This window comes from Pleurodeles waltl, chromosome 1_2, assembly GCF_031143425.1.
Source record: "Pleurodeles waltl isolate 20211129_DDA chromosome 1_2, aPleWal1.hap1.20221129, whole genome shotgun sequence".
In the NCBI taxonomy this organism is placed as follows: domain Eukaryota; kingdom Metazoa; phylum Chordata; class Amphibia; order Caudata; family Salamandridae; genus Pleurodeles; species Pleurodeles waltl.
This window is the reverse complement of record NC_090437.1, coordinates 442,049,797-442,074,174: the sequence shown is the minus strand read 5'-3', so window position 1 is coordinate 442,074,174 and position 24,378 is coordinate 442,049,797. Positions and strand designations below refer to the sequence as shown.

The following is a 24,378-nucleotide window of genomic DNA, read 5'->3' as shown; positions in this document are numbered from 1 at the left end:
GGGCGCCAGCTATTTATTATCCGGCAAAGCCCCCTCCCCCCAGGTTTGCGCCTGTGCCCCGGAAGTGGCCACTGCCTTCCTGGCGGTGGGTTGTCTCCTCACTTAGCCAGCTGGATCCCCCAAAACTGGATTGCCCCGGTGGGTGGATGGGGCTGTGGGGGCAAGGGAATGCAGCGCTAAGTGGCTGCATGCCAAAGGGGTCGCGCAGCATGTGGAGCGGGCAGTCAAATTCCTTGATAAATATATACTAATAGTTTTTTTAGGGCAAATGCAAGCTACAAAACGCGGAACTAAGAATATTGGCAACACTTTTGATAAATGTGTAAATTTGCGAATATAGCAATTAATTTGTGGAGACTTGATAAAAGCAAACAAGGTGCGAAATTCCCAAATTCAGATTTGGATGAAAAACAGAACTCTAACTCTAGTCTCGAGAAGGAGCATCAAAAGTGTCACTTTAGCCTGCTGTGTGGCTGCAAACTGTAAGGGCCTGATTATGACTGGTGTAGGAGACATGTATTGATATTTCTTCACCCGGAAGTACCTACGACCCTTGCATCGCTACTTCTAAGGCATGGGAATACCAGCCATTACAATTAACCTATGAGAAACATGGAAAACATTGTGGAAATTCGTATTTCCCCATGGACCTCAGCATTTTATTTCTCATTCTTTGTTCCTTTTCCACCCCCACATTCCCCCTGCTTTTAATAGGTTCAACGTGAATGAAACAAGGCTGTTCCTGAGTAATTTGTAATTTCCGGTGTAACTTGCATTTTCGGTTCAGCTGGCAACTCCCCCTATCAGCCAGCACTGGAATTGCGTCCTTTAGAGTGAGGCCCCGTGTTATATTTATGAAAGAAAACGCCATCAGGATGAAGCCTATGCCTTGCAAACAGACCTCAACAAAAACATTATTTTCACCATTCATAATTAAAATTAGGCACCTTTTGTAAAATATGGAAAATAATGTCTCATGTCATACTGACAAGAGTTTGACAACTTCAAATAATATCAGAGATATAGAAAAAAAAACATAATATTTCAAACAGGCCTAGTTCAAAAATTAGGAACCCACCTAAAATGGGGAAAGCACCCATTACACCACAGGTAGAAACCATATTTAAAGTGCTTAAACATAATGGGAGGTTCACAAAGCATTTTATTTAACTTAAGTGTGCAAAATAAGAATTTTGCAAATGCAAAATTCAAATCCTGAATCACAGAACATACGGGGTATTAAAATGTGTAGGGTGCACTTTTCAAATCCCACCACTATAGCAGAATTACCTCATTTGTAAATTCTGGTGTGTGAATATGACAATTCCTAGGTTGCCCACTCTGCAATTTTTTTGAAAACCCACATATTCATATGTTTGTGTGTATTCATTTTGACATTTCAGGACATTTCCACAATGCAAATGCATACAGATTTGCACCGGGCGAAGGTGGCAGCAAGTACATTTCAAGGAAGGGGACCTGGAGTGAACATTCTCACATTTAATGGATGTGATGAGAAATTAGCGAATTGTTCCACATGAAAACACATATATATATTTCCGATGTACAAGAAAAAATAATTACAAACACAACAGCAAATTTGCGTCACGTTTTGTGCAAAATTTTCCACCAGATGTAAAAGCTGCGTTATATTACATAGATTTGTATGTCTTCTCTCTTCTGAGGTTGAGCAGTAAGGAAGGTGAAATGAAGAATATTTACTCACCCAATAGATGGTAGTATTCCTCAAAATGTCTGCTTTTCAGATTTGGGCTTCTAGATTGTGGGTGTGTGAACTGTTGAGTCGCACTGAGCAGGCATATTACATTCCCAGTGTCCACTTCAGGCCATCACCACGCTGACTCTCCATCACAACCACACTAACAACTGGCGGTGTTGCACCGATCCTAAATGTTCAGATGACCAACATGCATTTCCACTGTTTTCACAGTATCCTGCAAAATTATCCCCCCGAAATTGAAAAAAATCCGTGGAGCCTTTGCACGCCGAAAACCAGGAATCATGTCAGTTCCGGAAAAGTTACTGGTCTGTGCCTTGTACCGATTTGCACGACAAAAAATGAGGATCGCATAACAGTCAAGCTGCAGGCCAAGGTTAATTTTTTTTGATAACCACAACTTTAGGAGAAATCGATTTTTTTGACTCACTTTAGTTAAAGCAAAATTTGTTAAATCCACATTTTCAAGGGATGTTTTACTCCATCAAAGTAACATGACAATCCCTTTTGTCACTTCACTCGCAACGGCCTCCTGGCCTCTCAGTGGACAGTAGCCTGACTCGGGACTGGTGTCAAATGAGGAACATTTTCAAGAGAACAGTTCAATTTTATATAAAAAAAAAATCCATGCAGCAAAGCGCTGCAAGGCAGGTACTCGTCGAGTGCTGTTTATCCTCTTGAAATCCAAACGCCTTTTACAGCAGTCAATTCCTGAGATTTCAGGACTCCTGGCCAGGTGTCGAATGCGTTTGTCGCGGTATCCTTCTGGTGCACATCCATAGGTTTAGGACAGGCAGTAATAAGCACCTTTCCAGCCTCACCAGAGCTCGCGCAGTGCAACCGTGCGGTATCTGTGCATGTAGAGCTCGCGCAGCAGCTATCCATCCTCACAGTCCCCGGCACCTGTGCATGCCTCAGCGGCGCTTCACAGTGTCCGGTCTCCCCAGCCGTGCTCGGCACTCGGCGCTCCCGGCAGCGGGAGCCCAGCCCGCATCCCTCGCAGACGGTATGTAGGTCAGACACCTGCACGGAGGGAGGAGGGACTGCCTGCGCTGCCGCGCGCGCTTCTCGTTCTGCACACGCCCGGGGCAGAGCATCGCCGGAGACGTCCGGGCGGCGGCGTCGCCGTCCATTCCTCTCAGCACTCCATGAGGTGGTGGGTCGGGGGTGCTCGCGCTCTGAGCCCGCCTAGAAGCCCGCCCGTGCGCGCTCTCCCCGGGAGCTCAATGAATGGGCTGCGGGGAAGGCTGCTGAGTTCTCCTGCTGCTGCCGCGTGTAATCCGTGCTGGCACCAGGGGGATTCATTCATAGTACAGGGCGGGGAGGGGAGAGGAGCGGGGAGGCGGCGAGAGGGCGGCGTGGATGGCGAAAGAGTGCGTGCGTTCGGGAGGACACTCTTCGGGGGACACGATGAAAGAGGGGGTGTCGAGCCCTTGGGGACGGGGCAGACTTTAGGGGGGAAGGGGTGCGTTTGCAGACAGTAAAAGCAGGTTATTAGCTATGTGTCCAATAACCAATGATATTTTCAGTGAATAAATGTGTGCTAGCAGGGAGTGTTGGTTTCATGGCCGTTACTCTACCGGGAGTGGTGAGCGGAGTAGGGAAGAGGAGCACTGAAGACATAGAAGATTAACAAGGGTGGCGTGGGAGGAAAGGTGAGTGCGAATGTACATAGAGTGCGAGCACGCGACAGCTGGGAGAAGGGAGGGATAGGTGAAAAGTGGCATATGAAGCGTGGGGGCGACTGGAGGAAGAGAGGGGTGCGAAAAAAGAACGAAAGATGAAGAAGAACCGGATCTGGAGCGAGCGGCAGAAAAATAAGAAGAGTGAAAAAGAGGGAGCGAAGGGTGGGGACGGCTGCAGGGACGCCCGGCCGGGCACGGGGAGAAAAAGGGTGGGTGCGTATGATTTTTAAGAAACGTTCAAACGTGTAAAATAAGCAAAGAGGGCAACGGGGACGTATTAAGTGAAGATGTAACGAGAGAGGGTGTGTGGAGGGAAGAGGACACGGGACAGAATGAGAACCAAAGACCGAGAAAGTATGGGGCTAGGGAAGGCGAGACAGGCAGGCAACAACCGGGAGGAAGCGGCATTCGATGCGAAGTGATGGTGTGAGGCAGATGCCGGGTCACTGGGAAAAGGATAACATTGGGGCCATGGCGGGAGGATACGAGGCGGGTGGAAGGATAGAAACTAACTGGGTTTGAAGGAGAGAAGAAAAGAGCGAGAAGAGGATGAGTTGAAGAACGGAAGAGAAGGAGCGAGGGTAGGAGAGAGGCGATGGATTCGTTAGGATGGAGCGGGAGATAGATACGGAGGGAGATACGCTCAGAAGGTTACGTATGCAGAAGAGAAGCGCACAGTCAGTGAAAGAGAGGAAAAAAAGGCACAAGAGAGGACTGTGTCCGGCGCAGGAACATTGAGCAGCAAGGGGGGATGTGGGTCAACGTGAGTGTGGCAAAAAAAAAAAAAACGCCGCGATTGATAAAGAGGTTAGAGGGAGTGGGGCTGGATCCGAGGGTTGAAAACTACAAAACGTTCGTGGTTCTGTTAATTCTCACAAATGCGGTGCGAAGAACTAAATACTCCTCCCTTTACCACCCCATCATTTTTTTCTTCATCTATCTCTTTGTGCTCTGCTCCGCCTGTGGTGCACGTGCGAAGAGATCCCCGCGATTTACTTCAGCGATGCAGGTGGACTTAAATCAGGCGTTGAGCGTAAGCTCTCCCTTTCCTCCACCCTACTCGACTGCCATAATATGACTACGACCAGGCACGGACAGCACCAAAGCGCAGCGAAAACTAGGAGAGGTCGTCCAAAGCTGTGGGCATTCCCTGTGCTGCCGGAAGCAGTGTATTGAGGGTAGCTGGATTGAAGATAGAGGGGAGGGGCACGTGTCACTCCATCCTCTAATGCTGTACTAAAGTGACAGGAGGCTGCTTATATCCCCCTGCTCTCAGTGCTTTAAATTGACATTTGCTGTCCAGTACTAAGTACCTGCACTTCTTTATTTTGAAAGAGTCATGGTCTGCGCTTCTCAGCACTGATGCAATACATATAAAGAGAGAGTTCCAAGGCTTCTTGGGAGCGAGCAGGTACTATAAATAGTGAGTACCTTCCCTTCTATATTTTCATTTAAAGTACTGCTCTAGACCACAGTGGTGCAACGCAGAATAATGGGTTCCCTCTGCAGAATGCGGAGTGCCCCCTGATTCTCCAATACCTCACAGATATTCATTTGCCTTGGGCTGAAATGGGGCCTCTGATGGTTGGGGGTGTAGTGCCTCATGTACGTGGGTGATCTCATGTGGTGGTCCCACGTAGGGGGAAATTACCTGACCACCCTTTGGGAACAGGTATATTGTTTGCACTGATGTGGTGGCGACCAACAAAGTATAAAAAGCCTGTGACATAGACGGGCGGGCATGTAATAAATTGTGTATACCACAATACTGCGGCTCGGCGCCCTTCTTGTTTACTGCAGCACACATGACACTGGCGACGAGGAGGGCCTCGCCGACGCCCTCAACCACCTTCTCACACGGTGCTTGGTTCGTGCTGCATTAGCAGCGCTTTCACCCCAGTGGTGTGTATCCGCAGCAGAACGCGGATCTGCCCAGAGCAGCACAACACCTGCCACTTAACCGCTCAGTGCACGTCTGCACAGTTGGCCTTCCTGCAGCCTGAATCTTCCTGCCTCTCCCCAGCGCACACACCACGCCCTGCTGGACGCTGCTCCCTGCAGCTACACCAGTGTTCCTCAGCCCGGTGATTTCCTGTTGTGCGATGCAGGGCCTATTTCAGGGGATCACACCACGTGCTGATGCCACTGCCTGCTGAGCACTCTACAGTTTTGATGACGTACAGTGCTTGTCCCACACAAACTTAACTAATAGCCCATGGTTCAGTCTGGCCTCTGGCTCACCGGCCACCCACCTGACCAGGTGCCACTGCATTCAAAGGGGGTGAGCTCCCACATACTACTGGGAGGAAGTGACCACCTCAAACCAGCAGCCGCACATGACACAGGGCTGGCTACGTAACCCAGCCCTCACTTCCCAAGTGCTGAGTGGGTGGGACTAGTGTGGACAGAGTCCCCTCACATCCACAATGCCCAGCATTCCAGCTCTCAAACCATTCACCATAACTGGGTACCCCCATGGAGGCAGCTTAATGGAAGGCCTGGGTTGAATGCCTTGAGACCTATTTCGAAGCCATGGAGGTGAAAGATAAAAGTCAACGGCCTCTCCTGTTACACCTAGGTGGAGCTGAGATTCACAGTGGCTGAAGTAACCCCCCCCACACCTATGCCACGCCGAAGGAAGCTATAACAGCGCATTTGAACCTTACGTCAACTCAGATTACAAACGTTTCCTACTGCGCCAAGCTTGCCAGAAACCAGATGAGACATTACACATCTTCTACACACGGTTGAGAAAACTAGCCAGTACTTGCACGCTACTTGACGAAGACGATGAGGTGAGAGCTCGGTTCATACAAGGGTGCACCTCCTTGAAACTCCGCGAGCGCATTCTGCAGGAACTGAGCATGGGAGACATCCTCACCGTAGCCCACTCAAAGGAGCTGTCGAAAGCGTGGGCAGCAAACATGGAGCAGAGAGCAGAGGTCCAAATCAAACCTGAACCTGCCCACCCCTTAGTAGCAGAGACTACCAAAGCCCTGTCTGAATGCGCATGGTCTAAGCCAAGAGACAGACTGTGCAGGTGTGCGGAGGTCCCCTGCCACACCATGGCATCCATCCAGCTAGGGAAAAGACGTGCAGTGCATGTGGCAAATTGAACCACTTCTCAAAAGTCTTCCGCTTGTCACCCAAAGTAGCCCCAACCACACCCAAGAAGGCAGTCAAGGTGGGAGCGGCACTTCCCATTACCTCATCAGATAGCGACATGGACGGTGATCAGGAAGTAGTCCACGTGGTGAGAGCAGTGGGCAAAAAGAGATCTGACAGACGGCAACTACCCACATGTCAGGTGGTAGTGAATGAGCACCCCCCCCATCTCTAATAGACACTGAGACATCAATCAAACTCATGGCTGTAAAGGTGTACCATAGCCTACCTGAACCTCTGCCCCTCAAGTCCACGCAAGTGCAGGTGTACAATTTTGGAAACACCCAACCCCTACAGATAACTCGCACCTTTACGACAGATATCACTTGTGAAGCTTCCACAATCACAATCAAAGTCTACATATTGCAAGAGGGGCCAGGATTCCTACTCAGCTGGCAAACAGCACAAAGCCCTAATCTAGTCAAGTTTGCGTTCAGCATCCATGCCAGTGGCCTGGAAGACCTCATCAAGGACCTTGAGACACTCTTCAATGGCATCAGATGCCTAAAAGGCCCTCCCCTCCAAATGCACATCAATGATTTGGTAGCCCTGGTCACTCTAAGACACCGAAGGGTGGCTTTCCACCTCCGCCCGAAAGTGGAACAAGAACTTCGACTCCTAGAACAAGCCAGAATTATAGAAAGAGTGTTGGGCCCATGCCCTGAGTGTCCCCAATAGTAATCGCATAGAAACCTAAACAGCCTGGCGCAGTGTGCATCTGCGTGGACATGTGCCCAGTCAACCAAGCCATCCAGCGTGAGAGGCACCTGACCCTGACTATAGATGACATAATCGGGAACTCTCTGGTTTTAGGTGGTTCTCCAAAATGGACCTCCGGTCAGGCTACCACCACATCATGCTGCACCCAGATTCTAGCACCGTAACCACCTTCTCCACCCACACAGGTTTATGGAGGTACACCCGTCAGAACTTTGGCATCTCCAGCGCTCCAGAGGTGTTCTAGCACACCATCAAGGAGGTCCTCAAAGGGCTCTCAGGAGTCCTCAATGTCAGTGACAACATCCTGGTGCATGCCCCCACACTGGAGTGTCACTTGGCTCAGCTGCAAGCAGTGTTTGTAAGGCTCCAGGAATGAGGACTAACACTTCACAGTGAAAAATGTGAATTCCTGAAGAGGGGCATCTGTTTCTTTGGCTACAGGTTCTCAGAGCACGGAATAGGTCCAGACCCTGCCAAAGTGAAGGACATCAAGGGAGACTCTGCCTCCACCTCTGTCTCTGGAGTCAGAAGTTTTCTAGGCATGGTCACCTACTGTGGACAGTTTATAAGAAACATATCAGACATCACTGGCCCATTGCGGCATCTGACCAAAACCAACCACCCCTGGGTGTGGGGCCCAGACCAGGAGTGAGCGTATGAGAACATGAAGACCCCTCTATCTGCGGCCACCCCCTTGCTTATTTTTACCCTCAACGTGAATCCCAGCTAGCGATTGATGCCAGCCCAATGGGTTTGGGTGCAGTCCTGGCCCAAAAGCAAGACTGCAGAGAGTGGGTGCCCATCGCATATGCTAGCAGGACCCTGACACTCATAGAGCAGAGGTACTGCCAGATAGAACAGGAAGCCATCGCCATCCACTGGGGGTGTTGGTATTTTCACCTGTACCTATATGGCAATGTGTTCACGGTCATTACCAACCACAAGCCGCTCCTCCCACTCTTCAAAGGATTGCCCTCCAAGCTGCCACCACGGATTGAAAAATAGATACTACAACTACAAGAGTTCAACTTAACAGTGGAGTACCAGCCTGACACCCGGAACCTGTCTGATTTTCTGTTGCGCCGTGCGCGGCCAGCCACCATCCGAGAAGTCGAACAAGCAACTGAGACGGAGGAGTATGTCAAGTTGGTGCTGGATTGAGCTAGACCACCCCCCATACTTCTCGCAGAGGTAGTGGAAGCCTCTGATCAGACAACTGCTTGCAGATGGCCAGGAGGCCTTTCGGTCCTGTGATTGGTGCCCTCCGCAACACACAGTGACTTTCTCACCACTGAGGCCAAAGCCATGATACAAGCCATATACTATGTCCACCACAAGCACTCTGTAAGTGTAGAAGACTGTCTACTGCTTGGTCTCTGTCTTGTACTACCCGCCTGCCTGAGTCATCAAGCTGTTCTTCTGGTGCATGGAGCTCACCAAGGCATGGTGAAATCAAAGAACTGGCTTTGGAGAAAGGTCTGATTCCCAGGCCTGGAACAACAGGTGGAAGATGTGGTCAGAGGAAGCCTTGCATGCCAAGGGAGCGGGCTGCAGCATCCATCTGCACCGGTTATCTGAGGAGGGCCCACGGCCCAATGGCAGAGAGTCAGTGCTGACTTTGGGATGCTTTCCGATGGATCCCACATGCTGGAAGTCATAGACAACTATTCCTGCTACCCCCGAAATGGAGATCGTACCAACCACCTCTGCATCAGTGGTCATACCTGTATGTATAAGATAGAGAAAATGATGGCCACCCATGGTTTATATGGGAGATCCGCACCGACAATGGACCCCCGTTTAACAGCTATGAGTGGTCAGAGAACCTAAGAGCCCGAAACACCAAACACCAACGGATCACCAAGAGGTGACCCCAAGCCAACAGGGAAGTCAAGAGGTTTGTGAAAACATTGTCAAAGACCATTCGCATAGCTGTAGCTGAGGCCTAGAATGTTGAGGGCACAATCTACACATTTCTCTGGGAATACAGGGTCACGACCTATGATACCACCGGAGTTACCCCGAGCCAGCTGTGTTTTGGGAGAACAGTAATGGACAACATCCCACACCACCCTCTGTGGCTCACACAACTGCACCCTCTGAACCGATCCACAGCACAGAGATCCCATAACAGTACCTATGCTTCCTGGAAGTAGAGGGCCGAGGAGGGCACCATTTGGGGTGGGGAACACAGTATTAGTTAAAGACCGTCGTCCAGGAGGGAAGTTTAGGTTAAATTTTGAGGCAGAGTCATGGAGGGTAATGGCCATCAAAAAAATCATGGTAACAGCTGAAAAGAGTGGCAAGAAAGTCACAAGGAACATATCACAGTTCAAAAAGTTCTCTATGCCCTTACCCTCTGAAGGCAGGGACGGTGGTTCTCCGAGAGAGGGTCCTATTAGTGACAACGAGGACTCTACCTTCCCCGCTGAGTCTCCATTGGGTGGGGCACTCTCCCAAAGAGACAGTCAGGGGTCCGGACTGCTGGCCAGGCATAGAACCCCTGCTTTGATGTCCTGGTTGGTTTAGTAGCAAGTTTCTGAATGGGTTTTTGTTGTCTATTTTTGTTTTATCGTAAGTTAGGGAGGAATGTAGAGTTGCATGTACGTGGGCGATCTCATGTTTTGGTACCACGTGGAGGAATTACCTGACCCCCCTTTGGGAACAGGTATATTGGTCGGACTTACGTGGCGGCGACCAACAAAGTATCAAAAGCCTCTGACGTAGATGGGCGGGCATGTGATAAAGTAATAAAATGTGTGTGCCACAATACTGTGGCTCCCCGTCCTTCTTGTTTACTGCAGCAGACACGACAGGGGGCTCCTGAAGGGTAAGGGGGCTCTCCTGCATTGCAGGGGGCATACATTATGCTCCTTGGGGACCAGAGCAAATGCAACCTTTACTACCAGGCTTCCTGCGAGTCATCATTAATAGCATGATCCCCAACCCTCACCCTCTTTCTGATTGTTCACCTCAAAGCCTGCAGTGCTTAAATAAGGCATGCTTAACAGCCAGCCACCGGGAACAGTTTCCTTATGAGATCAGTGCATGCCACGTCAGTGCAGCACAATTTTCACACTTCAAATGCAGCCAATGAGATGAGTATAAAAATGTGGAGCTGGTCAGTGGAATGGCAGCTTCCCTTTAAAGAGGTGGATGCATTACCAGCTTGCCTCAGATTGTTAGCCTCGCACGAGGCCAAGTTGTACTCTGGCTCTTAACCCCAGGGAACCAAAGGGAAACAAACGTTTAGACCTCAGAAGTACAACCACAGGATCAGATTGTCCTGCAGCCCTCGGGGTATATAATAGGAAAGGAAACCTTTCACGTTCATGTGAACCTTTCAACAGACCAGCAAGCACGGTAAGCCAGTGGCTTGAAGGCAACGAACGACTCGAAGGCTTGCACGCTTCTGAGTCCTATAATTAGGGACTCTGGAATTATGAGGTGGGGTGGACCAAATTATGGTGCTGCGCTGACCAACGGCAAATTATATGGTGAAATGTAGCACATTTTATTATAGTATTACTTCACTATTTTGTTATGTTTACAATGTTAGCTCTTCCTGGGAAAAGTTTCCAACTCATTAATACCTGTTTTATTCTTAAAAACAGCAACTAACAAGTGACCTACAACTAGCAACAAAGGGCCTGTCACTGCGCAGCAATATCTGAGGCAGTGGGTTTAGTAACTTTTGACCCAGAAACAGTTTTTAATAATGAATTATGTGGTAAATCAATAAATATGTAGCTGCAGAATCACATATTTACAGGGGCCTTGCCTGCTTATGATCCAGGTTGCACGGAAGTGAGAGTGAAAGAAAGGGGGAGAGGAGTGAGCATCTCTGTCTAAATACCTTTGTGCTCTGTCTGTTTGTAAATACGTGTTTTTGTCTGACTGTGGGCAAGTGCATACGTTCATGTGTATACATTTATTTAGTTATTAATTGTATGTGTTTTTGTGTCTTTAGATACGTTTTTCTCTCTGTGTATCTCATGTTGTATGTGTGTGTCTGCATGAAAGGTATAAAAAGAGACATGGCAGCACAAGGATGGCGTACAAATGCTTGTCATAGAGTAGAAAGACAAAGCATCTTAAAACAACACAATATATATGAATACAGGCTGAGGTCGAATGTAAGTAATTGGAAGAGCACACTGGGAATGAAAAACACAAAGAAGTGATCACCATGCATAATTAAAAACAGGCAGCACTGTTTCAGAGTGATGGATGTGGTGAGAAAAGCAGGCAACCTTTCAGATGTTACTGTAAATGAGAGAGAGAGAGGCAAGCAGGAGTAGAGTGTAATGGGGACATCTAGAAAAGCAGGGACATAAGGTCTGATTGTGTAATCATAGTACATCAGAGCACAAAGTAAAATACTCCGTCGCTTCTGCCAGAGTACCCATATGCAGTATTTAGAGTTCTTTGGTGATCCTGCAGACAACTCTTGTCATTGACAGTAAATGCAGTCAAGACTGTTCCTGTCAATGTGTTAAATGTTTGTTGGAATGCTCTGTCAAACATGATGTGTCAAAGTGGGATTCTGTTTTTGAAAGTTTTGTTTAAAAAAAAAGTGAATCCCCTCGCTTTGGGATTTTTGTCCCATGGTGTGGGAAGCATTTATACGTTTTTACTGTCCCTTACCTCCAGGTTTTTTACAACAGTAAGAGATATTAAAGCTGGCCATTCTAATCCCCACTCTAAATTGGGCAGGCGGTCTAATGGCCAAATCTCAGATGGTCCGATGGTGTAAGGGATGTCGGAAGAGTATGTCACAGTCAGAGTAGGCCTACTCCTGGACCTCTCTGCAGTGTTTGACAGAGTCCCCCACCCCATCCTCATCCAATGCCTACATGGCATTTGGAATCCAAAGATACATACTCTGATTTATCTGCCCCTTCCTAACTGGAATGACCAAGTCATTCAGCCTTGCATCATACACCTCGATGGCCTGCACCCTCATCTGTGGAATTCTGCAAAAAGCCTCCCTGAGCCCAACCCTCTTCAATGCATACATAATCCCTCTGGCCAGCATCATCCACTCTCACAACATCAACATCTTCTCTTACGCAAGTGACACGCAACTCATTCCCTCTGTCATGAACAAGATGCCGGGTACCCGGATCAAGCTCAATGCCTGCATGACTGAAATCACCCAATGGATGAAGACTAAGGACTGTATTACGAGTTTGACAGTCGTGAGACCGCCAAACTCTTGGTGGCGGTCAGACTGCAGCACTCCTGGTGGTCCGACTGCCAGATTATGATCCCGGCAGTCAGACCGCCAGGAGACCTCCGCCGGGATCGGGGATCCCGATGGATGGGCAACGGTCAAAGTCATGGTCAGCAATGGCGGTGCTGAGTTTGGCAATGCCGTACTGATCACAACTGCCCTTTCCGCTCGCCTTTTCATGGCAGAGATCCCGCAGGCCTGGCGACTATGTTGTGGGCAGTGCAAGCCCACCCTGTCAGCACCATCGGAATGAGCACTGTCTGCTATGAAGACAGTGCACATTCCGAGGGTACAAAGTGCGACAGCATTGGCCTCAGCTCCTTGAGGGAGCTGAGGCCAATGCCGCTGCACTGTTTCCCCAGGGCTGACTGGCGGAAATGTTGTATTACAATGGTTTCCGCTGGTCAATACAGTGGAAACATCTAATACAGTGATGGTGAGGCCATAAGCTTGATGGCTTCCACACCACCACCTTATTGGAGTTGTGGCGGCTCAACCGCCCAACTCCTAATCAGGCCCTTACTGTGTAAAGCTGAACACTTACTAGACCAAAATCATAATCTTTATTAAGACGTCTTCACCCTGGGACTCTACCGGGTGGCCAAAAGAGCTAGGACTCGCACACAGCCACACTCCCACCACCCACGCCAAGAATCTTGGACTCGTCAACAGCAAACTCAACATGACCCCCCCAAGTCAACGTCTTCACTGCCTCATACCCTGAAGACACAGAGGAAGGTTTTCATATGGCTCCGAGTCAGCACCTGGATAACCATCACACCCGCCCTGGTTACAAGCAAGCTGGGTACCGGAGCACCCTATATGCTGGAATAAACACAGATCTCACCAGAATGCTGCAGACCATTCAGAGCTGAGCAGCCAGAATCACTTTCAACCTCCCACTCTGCGCTCTCATCCCACTACCCGAAAGAGCTCCACTGGCACCTCTTACACAAACAAACATAAATTAACTCCTCACCCACACTTTCAAGAAACTACATAACACTGACCCAGCATACCTTAACAATTGTATCTGCTTTCACAAACCTTCCAGACAACTTTGCTCATCCAGAATCCTATTTCAATACATTCCACACATACCTCAACACAGATTTGATAGAGCGATTTACTGAAATCAGATATAACTAATAAATTAATACAAGTGAAAACCTAGGCCTAACCAGCAGTTGCATTTAAAAGAGCATTTCATTCTAAACTTTGCCTGACCCATGAATGGCCTCACTTCCAGGAATCACTAACGTTAACAAATTCCAGCATGCTTTAACTGAAGAGAAATGTTTCTATCATAACCTTAGCATGATCGCTTCATGTCAATTATTTCCTGCTCATATCAAGGAAAGCAACATCTTTTAATTATTTTCTATCAAACACATCTGTTATCGGAATGTTGTACTTTGCTAAATTAACAAAATGAGCTTCTTTATGAATAAGCTTATAGTGTGGAAAGGCATGGAAAGGGAACTGAAGAACATGGAATGCATTATAAATTCATACCGGTTGTAGGAAGGTAGCCTCTTTCTAGCCTTGTTACCCCCACTTTCGGCCTGTTTGTGAGTATATATCAGGGTGTTTTTACTATCTCACTGGGATCCTGCTAACCAGGACCCCAGAGCTCATATTGGAAAACCTATGTTGTCAGTGTGTTTGATATGTGTCACTGTGACCCTGCTAGCCAGGACCCCAGTGCTCATAGTTTGTGGTCTATATGTGTTCCCTGTGTGGTGCCTAACTGTATCACTGAGGCTCTGCTAACCAGAACCTCAGTGTTTATGCTCTCTCTGATTTTAAAATTGTCACTGCAGGCTAGGGACTAATTTTACCAATTCTGATTGGCACACTGGAACACCCTTGTAATTCCCTAGTATATGGTACCTGGGTACCCAGGGTATTGGGGTTCCAGGAGATTCCTAGGGGCTGCAGCATTTCTTTTGCCACCCATAGGGAGCTCAGACAATTCTTAAACAGGACTGCCACTGCAGCCTGAGTGAAATAACGTCCACGTTATTTCACAGCCATTTTACACTGCACTTAAATAACTTATAAGTCACCTATATGTCTAACCCTCACTTAGTGAAGGTTAGGTGCAAAGGTACTTAGTGTGAGGGCACCCTGGCACTAGCCAAGGTGCCCCCACATTGTTCAGGGCAATTTCCCCGGACTTTGTGAGTGCGGAGACACCATTACACGCGTGCACTACATATAGGTCAATACCTATATGTAGCGTCACAATGGTAACTCCGAACATGGCCATGTAACATGTCTAGGATCATGAAATTGTCACCCCAATACCATTCTGGTATTGGGGGGACAATTTCATGCATCACCCGGCTACTGCCAAACTAACTCTCCGGGGTTTTCTCTGCAGCTACCGCTGCTGCCAACCCTCAGACAGGTTTCTGCCCCCCTGGGGCCTGGACAGCCCAGTTCCAGGAAGGCAAAACAAAGAATTTCCTCTGAGAGAGGGTGTTACACCCTCTCCCTTTGGAAATAGGTGTTAAGGGTCTGAGAGGAGTAGCCTCTCCTGGACTCTGGAAATGCTTTGAAGGGCACAGATGGTGCCCTCCTTGCATAAGCCAGCCTACACCAGTTCAGGGATCCCCCCAGCCCTGCTCTGGCGCGAAACTGGACAAAGGAAAGGAGAGTGACCACTCCCCTGACCAGCACCTCCCAAGGGAAGATGCCCAGAGCTCCTCCAGTGTGTCCCAGACCTCTGCCATCTTGGATGCAGAGGTCTGAGGGCACAATGGACATCTCTGAGTGGCCAGTGCCAGCAGGTGACGTCAGAGACCCCTCCTGATAGGTGCTTACCTTTCTCTGTAGCCAATCTTCCTCTGAGGGCTATTTAGGGTCTATCGTGTGGGTTTCTCTTCAGATAACGAATGCAAGAGCTCACCAGAGTTCCTCTGCACTTCCCTCTTCGACTTCTGCCAAGGATCGACCACTGACTGCTCCAGGATGCCTACAAAACCATTATTGTATATGTTGTGTAGAAAATACAGCGCATTATGGTTGAAGTACAAGAGAAATTGTTCTTTTACTCTAAATATTAGAGTATGTAAGAGAGCTAGGGCTTGAAGGATGATATGCAAGAGAAAACAGAGGGAAGAACAGAGGGAAGTAGGAATGCAGTGTAAGAAAATCACAGAGGTTGATAATAATGTAGTGTACAGGAAAAAGATTGAATTTAAGCCTGCAATTTACGAGTGGAAGTCTTGGCAATAAGAATGCAGTGCTAGGCACTCAGAAAATTTCAAGTGTAATGTGAAGGGGAAAGAAACAGAACACTATTTTTCAAATCTATTAGGTTTCACCTTGGAGTCATGTTACAAGGTGTTTTGGCTTTGCCAGTGATTTTTGTCAAGGCTGTTCCTCATCGACAGAGATAAAAAAATGCTTGTTTGACAATGCCTGCAGATGTGGAACTGCATCATCAAAAAAATAAAAACGCCCTCACAGTAATGTAATCTATGAGTCACCATACATGTGCACTTCTGAGTTATAGCGCCAAAGCCATTTAAAAAAAAAAATTTAACTTACCATTTCAAAATGGCAGCCACCAGTTGTGGAGCAGTAAATAAAAAAAAATATATGTGAACACCCAAACAAGGTAAAGGAGCAGCCGCAAAGCAAATTGCAGCACCCTGGCCCTCCCAAAAAATAAATAAATATTTTTGAAAAAACAAATAAGAATGAAAGGGGTAGGGGTCGGGCAATGGAGGAACACAAGAGGGTGGAAGTCATTGACATGGCACGAGGCCCCAAGAGAGAATGGGAGCAATAGAGGAGTTTGGGATAGGGAAAAATAATTTTAAAAAGCAAAACAATGGAAGGGTGGAGAGGGAACAGATGGGTTTGGAGCATGTGACGGAGTAACATAGACTCTGGGGGGGTAGAGCTGTGATAGGGAAACTGCACCCAGAGGCAAGAGCAAGAAAGCACATGCACTGCTATGGAGTGCTAAAAAATATGAATAAAGTAATTTACTGGCGTGAAGCAGTGATTTCATAAAAGCCATTCTATCAAAGGAATAGTAAAGAAGCTATGCTACAACGGAGTGACAAGCACATGAAGAGGAAAGAAAGCCATTGAGTAAGATGCAAGCAAATGAGACTGACAAGAAAGCCAACTAATGGACCAAATCAAAGCCCACTGTAAAGACTGGTATTTTCCACAATAGATCATCAACAAAAGACTGTTAAAAGTAGTCAGTAGGCTGGTCCTAAAAAGTAACACGGGACTGTAATATAGCCTTAGAACCCGCCGTAGCGGGCTCTACCGGCTATTAAAGGCCCGCTCCCCGCGTTAAATGCCCGAGCCGAAGGCGAGGGCATTTAACAAGGGAGAGGGACTTTAATAGCCGGTAGAGCCCGCTACATCGGGTTCTAAGGCTATTAGAACATTCTGCCACACAGGGCAGAATGTTCTATTAAAAAAAAAAAATGTTCACGGAGCCCGAGGGGATTAAAATCCCCTCGGGCTCCGTGAGGCTTTGTTCACAGCTGTTGCTGTGAACAAAGCGAACATTGGAATGTTGGCGCTGCGGGCTTTTACCGGCCAGTAAAAGCCCGCAGCACTCCATTGTTTTCAATGGAGCCCCCAGCATTCCAATGTTCTAATGTTGGAAAGACAGTTTAACGGTACTGAGAAGGACTATGTTGTAGGAAAGACTGCTAAAGTGTGTATGTGTGGCAGACAGATAAATATAGGAATGCATAGATTTAGAGAGAAATAGGGCTATATTTAGAGTATAGAGTGAGAGAGACATAGGTAAGGGGTTTTAAGCATGGGTGAGCCAGGGGCAGACACCAGCATTAAGTAAGGATGTGGAGGGAACATGATGAGTGGATCATAAGAGAAAGGCCTAGGGAAATATTAACTGCATTGTAAGCAAGACACCTATTTTTAAGAGTACTTGTTGAAACAGATGAAAAAGATTAATAGGAGTGTTGTGCTAGGGATTAGGAAAGGATTAAATATTTAGAGAATTCGAGGACATATTTATGCAGGATGATAGAAAAGAATAAATCTGTGATTTGTAGATATTTCCCAATAAATTTCCAGAATTTATCCTGACATGAGAATCACAAATCTGCTGTTTTAGCAAGAGACGAAAAAGCTAAACTTGCACAGATTGTTCCGATTTTTTTTCACCTCATAGATAACACGTTCCACTGGTCACAAATCCTTTCTCCAGTATCCCCAGATATTGAGGGGTGTTTGTATAATTTCCCCTCTGAAAATGTACACTGGCATCAGCATTTTAGGGACTTAATATCCATATTTGTTATGAGTGGAAAGTGCATTGGGAACGTTTGTGAATTATCACATTTTCCGACTTTGAGGGTATTCTCAACATTCCTGTTGGCCGCTACTTTATCTCCCTTGGAAATATTTATTTCCTTACTCTTGAACGTACTGTAAGTAAATCCAGGCTCCACCTATTTTCAAACCCTTTCTTGAACTTACTGCAAGCAAATCCACCCTAGTAGTGAATTTTCTGCATTCAGACATGGACTTTCTTTGTGGCAAATTCCACAATCCCTGTTTCTGACAATAAGGAATCATGAACTTTGAATATAAATGACTTTCTTTCAGTGAGTAGCTTCTATACAGCACACTAAAAGGTATTGTCAATGGGGCATTTGTAGGTGACTTGAAAGAGGCAAGTTAAAGAGTATAATAAGTGTAGAACGGGTGAAACAGCGAAGAGACATTATGAAGATAGTCTAAAAGAAACAGGATATTAAGATGGTAGTATGCAAGTGACAGGCAAAGGGCATTACAACATCAGCCATTAGAGTAAGTAAAGAGAGTTAATAGTACTATTTTAGATACTCTTTTATGCCTTTGTGAAGCGGTCACAAAACAGTTAAAATGAGAATAAAATAGGATTTTTAGATGTTCAGATACCATTATTGCAAATAGAAAGGACTATGTCCTCTTTGCGCTTTTACTAATAAGAATTTGGATGTTTTGGGCCTATTCATACAGGTTTGTAAGTCTACATAAGAGAGTGCTTCTGTAGAACTACTTCCCATATTTTCCCTCTTTTGTGTAATGTTCAGTTCCATTTGGTTGCATTCAGTCAAGCAATATATTTTCTACATTAAGAAGGAACACACTGTGCGGTACTTTGGAGCGCGTGGTGCTCAGACTACACATTCAGCTGGAGATGTGCATGCACACTGCTGTTCATTCCATGTGGGTGGTTTCTAAGCTGTTGTGTCTAAGCAACTGTGTATGCTGTCGGATTTTAACCTGCAATATGCTTTTATACTTATCAAGAGACTGATGGGGCCATGACTGCATGAGCGCTTTCAGCGCGTTCCAGAACTAATCCATTGACTGCAATACATTTCTGAACTCATATCTTGCCACTGGAAAATCGAACCTTGAGAATACATCCGAACTGGTGGCTTCTGGCCTATCTTCGAAGGATGTATCCGCGAGATAGTGTGGGCTCCGAATCCAGTTCATTAATAGGCACTTAGATTGCATAGCCCTCAAACTCCTGGGAAATAACAGAATGAAACGCGAAGACGACATTGAATGACCTTCTGCTTTGTGGCCACAAAGGGCTAGGAGGGCAGCTGATCCCTAGTACTGACATCACTGAAGACAAGGACCTCTGCACAAAGCTGATTAGCCACTGATGAGCGGCTGTTCTTTCCCAACCCAGGTCAAAGGCTGAATCTGTTACATTTCCCAAATGCCGCTAATTGCTAATGTGCATGGTTCTTTGTAATGAATCATGTCCAGTAGAAGCCAAGATACAGTGCAAACACACATGCAACATAAATAACAAACCTATCTAATTATTCTCTTCAGTAACAGGATTTTATGGCGTCTAATTGTTTAAAAAACAATCCTGCCATAAAAACAGACTGACTGCAATCCCGAATTCTGACATCAGGCTAACAGAGATCGGAAACATCATCTGTTGATTTCGTGTCAATATCAGGTGGTGTGAGGGTCACGGGTGAGGGAATAGGTCCATGCCTTCAGGTACCAAGCATTAGATGTAGGATCTGCTGTCCTGTACCACACATCAGATGTTTTAATCCTTCTTACCCCGGAAACAAAAATGAGCACAGTGAAGAGTAGGGATCACTACAAGTGCCCAGGAGATTCCCTGTTTAGTGACTTTGGCAATAATCTAGCATTAGAGCCCCCTGGCAAGAACTGCCCTTGTCTTTAAACGCCTTATAGTGCTCTGCCACAAGTAAGGGCCTATAGCGAGGGATAGGCTCTTTAAGAGCCACTATGCTCCAAGACAGAAGCAATGTAATGCTTTTCAGAGCTATCACTCACTGAGGGTAGAATATACAAAAGAAGTGGAAACTATAAGACAAACGTTGGAAAGGTGAAGCAGAAGGTGTATACTGGCCATGATTGGACCTCTGCCACAGCTCCTAATTTTGCAATGTTGTAATTGTCCAGATATATATTCGCACCAGGTTTCCTTCTGAGTTTCCATTGCACACACTAGGTTCAAACATTATGATTGAATTTCATTAGAGCAGGGCACAGACACCTGGTTATCAATTTTCAATGCAACTCATTCAGTATGTATGTTAAGGTCAAGTTTGGCAGCCCCAAAGTCAATTTTAGCAACATTTGTTTTTGATCTTAAAAAAGTATTCTGCCACAGTGTGGTGCACCTGCGTTAAGAGGCTTGATTCAGAGATCCACCTCATTATAAAAGATGTAAACCAGGCCTGGGTCACCAGTGATCATTCAGAACCATCAAGGACCTTTTATTGCAAGAATTATTTTTAAACAAGCACAGCAGTGTCGGACTGAACATGCAATGTCGCAGTTAGAAATTTGAGTGATCAAAGATGGGACCAGAAGGCAGCAACAACAGTCAGAATATTGCATGTCCCTGTTTTGCTTGATGTACAATAGTATACTTGTAAATCATGGATTTAATGTTACTAGATCCTTGGGAGCAAGCCTCCACACAAACAAGGCATTTGAGGCCAGATGTATCAAGCGTTTTTGCATTCGCAAACAGTGCGAATGGCCATTTGCGAATGCAAAAATGCATTTCATATGTGTGAAAGGCATTCGCTATAAAATTTTAAGAAATCACTAAAATAGCGATTCCTTAAAATTGCGACCCCGTTTAGAGAAAATTGCGATTCTCTAAATAAGAAATCTCAAATAAGGAATCCTTATTTGCGATTTCTTATGCACATGTATCAAGCATTCCTTAATGCGAATTGGGCATTAAGGAATCGCAATTACCACCAAGTAAAACTTGGTGGTAACCATGTGCAAATTTTGAAAATGCATTAAAAATACATTTTTAAAATTGACATGTAATGCACACATGCCCCTTTGGCATGTGTGCGCCTTACATGTCCTGAAATATTTTTTTGGGGTGCAGCAGAGGGGGCCTTAGGCCCCCAGCACCCTGAGGTCTTGCATTTCCTAAATTGCAAATTCCAGTTAGGAATTCGCAATTTGGGAAATGCAAAAAATTCACAAATATCAGGCCCATAGGTGTGAATGGGCTCAGAATCGCTATTTGCCATTCGGTAATAGCATTTGCGATTTTTAAGAAATCGCTCTTACTGAATCGCAAATATGATACATACCATTTGCAAATCAGAAATAGCGATTTCTTAAAAATCGCTATTAGAGAATCGCAAAGTGGATTCTTCATACATCTGGCCCTAGGTTTTGAGTAGCACTTCATATTACCTGGTATTAGTACACTCTTATCCTCCTAATCTGGCTCAAAGCATAGTAAATGAGTCTAGTCTCATTACTGATATACAGTGCTCTGTGAGACAGAGGGCCTGCTTTAGATCTTGGTGGAGGGCAATAGTATGTCACAAATGTGACGGATGTCCTGTCCGATGTATTACGAACCTATTTTACCTTATGGAGATCGTAATTTGGCCAATGGGAAATCCGTCATGTTTATGATGGAGTAACCCCTCGGCAGGGATCTAACTCAGGCTCTTAATCTTTCTTTCTTAGTCAAGCTGAAAACTATGTCAGATGATGAGTGAAGTATTGGCTATTGGCACTATGCATCGCATTTCTTAAAGAGACAGGGGAACCTTATGTTAGTGGATTGGAAACAGTCAATGCTAGCACCGAGACTGGGTTTTGCACTGACCTTAGTACTGATTTGACTGAGCCCACACATACTCTTAACAAGCATTGGCAAAGAAAATAGGTCTGTGTTTAATTTTCCAACAAGTGTAACGTCCAAGCATGCAGAAGTGTGCATTTGTGCATTGTAGGAGGCTGGACTGGCTTGTAGTGAGTACCAAGGGGTATTTGCACCTTGCACCAGGCCCAGTTATCCCTTATTAGTGTATAGGGTGTCTAGCAGCTTAGGCTGATAGATAATGGTAGCTTAGCAGAGCAGCTTAGGCTGAACTAGGAGACGTGTGAAGCTACTACAGTACCACCTAGTGTCATGTGCACAATATCATAAGAAAACACAATACACAGTTATACTAAAAATAAAGGTACTTTATTTTTATGACAATATGCCAAAGTATCTTAGAGTGTACCCTCAGTGAGAGGATAGGAAATATACACAAGATATATATACACAATAGCAAAAATATGCAGTATAGTCTTAGAAAACAGTGCAAACAATGTATAGTTACAATAGGATGCAATGGGGAAACATAGGGATAGGGGCAACACAAACCATATACTCCAGAAGTGGAATGCGAACCACGAATGGACCCCAAACCTATGTGACCTTGTAGAGGGTCGCTGGGACTATTAGAAAATAGTGAGAGTTAGAAAAATAACCCTCCCCAAGACCCTGAAAAGTGAGTGCAAAGTGCACTAAAGTTCCCCTAAGGACAAAGAAGTCGTGTTAGAGGAATAATGCAGGAAAGACACAAACCAGCAATGCAACAACTGTGGATTTCCAATCTAGGGTACCTGTGGAACAAGGGGACCAAGTCCAAAAGTCACAAGCAAGTCGGAGATGGGCAGATGCCCAGGAAATGCCAGCTGCGGGTGCAAAGAAGCTTCTACTGGACAGAAGAAGCTAAGGTTTCTGCAGGAACAAAAAGGGCTAGAGACTTCCCCTTTGGTGGACGGATCCCGCTCGCCTTGGAGAGTCGTACAGAAGTGTTTTCCCGCCGGAAGGACGCCAACAAGCCTTGCTAGTTGCAAATCGTGCGTTTGGCGTTTTTGGACGCTGCTGGGGCCCAGGAGGGACCAGGAGGTCGCAAATTGGACCTGAAGAGAGAGGGGACGTCGAGCAAGACAAAGAGCCCTCACTGAAGCAGGTAGCACCTGGAGAAGTGCCAGAAACAGGCACTACGAGGATGCGTGAAACGGTGCTCGCCGAAGTTGCACAAAGGAGTCCCACATCGCCGGAGACCAACTTAGAAAGTCGTGCAATGCAGGTTAGAGTGCCGTGGACCCAGGCTTGGCTGTGCACAAAGGATTTCCGCCGGAAGTGCACAGGGGCCGGAGTAGCTGCAAAGTCGCGGTTCCCAGCAATGCAGCCCAGCGAGGTGAGGCAAGGACTTACCTCCACCAAACTTGGACTTAAGAGTCACTGGACTGTGGGGGTCACTTGGACAGAGTTGCTGGATTCGAGGGACCTCGCTCGTCGTGCTGAGAGGAGACCCAAGGGACCGGTAATGCAGCTTTTTGGTGCCTGCGGTTGCAGGGGGAAGATTCCGTCGACCCACGGGAGATTTCTTTGGAGCTTCTGGTGCAGAGAGGAGGCAGGCTACCCCCACAGCATGCACAAGCAGGAAAACAGTCGAGAAGGCGGCAGGATCAGCGTTACAGAGTTGCAGTAGTCGTCTTTGCTACTATGTTGCAGGTTTGCAGGCTTCCAGCGCGGTCAGCCGTCGATTCCTTATCAGAAGGTGAAGAGAGAGATGCAGAGGAACTCGGATGAGCTCTTGCATTCGTTATCTGAAGTTTCCCCAGAGACAGAGACCCTAAATAGCCAGAAAAGAGGGTTTGGCTACCTAGGAGAGAGGATAGGCTACTAACACCTGAAGGAGCCTATCAGCAGGAGTCTCTGACGTCACCTGGTGGCACTGGCCACTCAGAGCAGTCCAGTGTGCCAGCAGCACCTCTGTTTCCAAGATGGCAGAGGTCTGGAGCACACTGGAGGAGCTCTGGACACCTCCCAGGGGAGGTGCAGGTCAGGGGAGTGGTCACTCCCCTTTCCTTTGTCCAGTTTCGCGCCAGAGCAGGGGCTAAGGGGTCCCTGAACCGGTGTAGATTGGCTTATGCAGAATTGGGCACCTCTGTGCCCAACAAAGCATTTCCAGAGGCTGGGGGAGGCTACTCCTCCCCTGCCTTCACACCATTTTCCAAAGGGAGAGGGTGTCACACCCTCTCTCAGAGGAAGTTCTTTGTTCTGCCATACTGGGCCAGGCCTGGCTGGACCCCAGGAGGGCAGCTGCCTGTCTGAGGGGTTGGCAGCAGCAGCAGCTGCAGTGAAACCCCAGGAAGGGCAGTTTTGGCAGTACCAGGGTCTGTGCTACAGACCACTGGGATCATGGGATTGTGCCAACTATGCCAGGATGGCATAGAGGGGGCAATTCCATGATCATAGACATGTTACATGGCCATATTCGGAGTTACCATTGTGAAGCTACATATAGGTAGTGACCTATATGTAGTGCACGCGCGTAATGGTGTCCCCGCACTCACAAAGTTCAGGGAATTGGCTCTGAACAATGTGGGGGCACCTTGGCTAGTGCCAGGGTGCCCTCACACTAAGTAACTTTGCACCTAACCTTTACCAGGTAAAGGTTAGACATATAGGTGACTTATAAGTTACTTAAGTGCAGTGTAAA

General features: G+C 46.9%; 1 protein-coding gene across 10 annotated transcripts in view; it reads right to left on the bottom strand.

Annotated features, from left to right (window-relative positions):
• LINGO2 (leucine rich repeat and Ig domain containing 2) overlaps positions 1 to 24,378 on the bottom strand; it is a 3,618,115-nt gene that overhangs the window by 293,697 nt on the left and 3,300,040 nt on the right. Inside the window, exon 1 of one of the 10 annotated variants that reach the window (XM_069240629.1) lies at positions 1,727 to 3,617. The exons of 8 other annotated variants lie outside the window; for them this stretch is intronic. The gene's annotated coding sequence lies outside the window, so the exon portion shown is untranslated. Of the gene's footprint in view, positions 1 to 1,726; positions 3,618 to 24,378 lie in introns of those variants that run through there. One more of the 10 variants, XM_069240623.1, reaches the window with a different exon arrangement.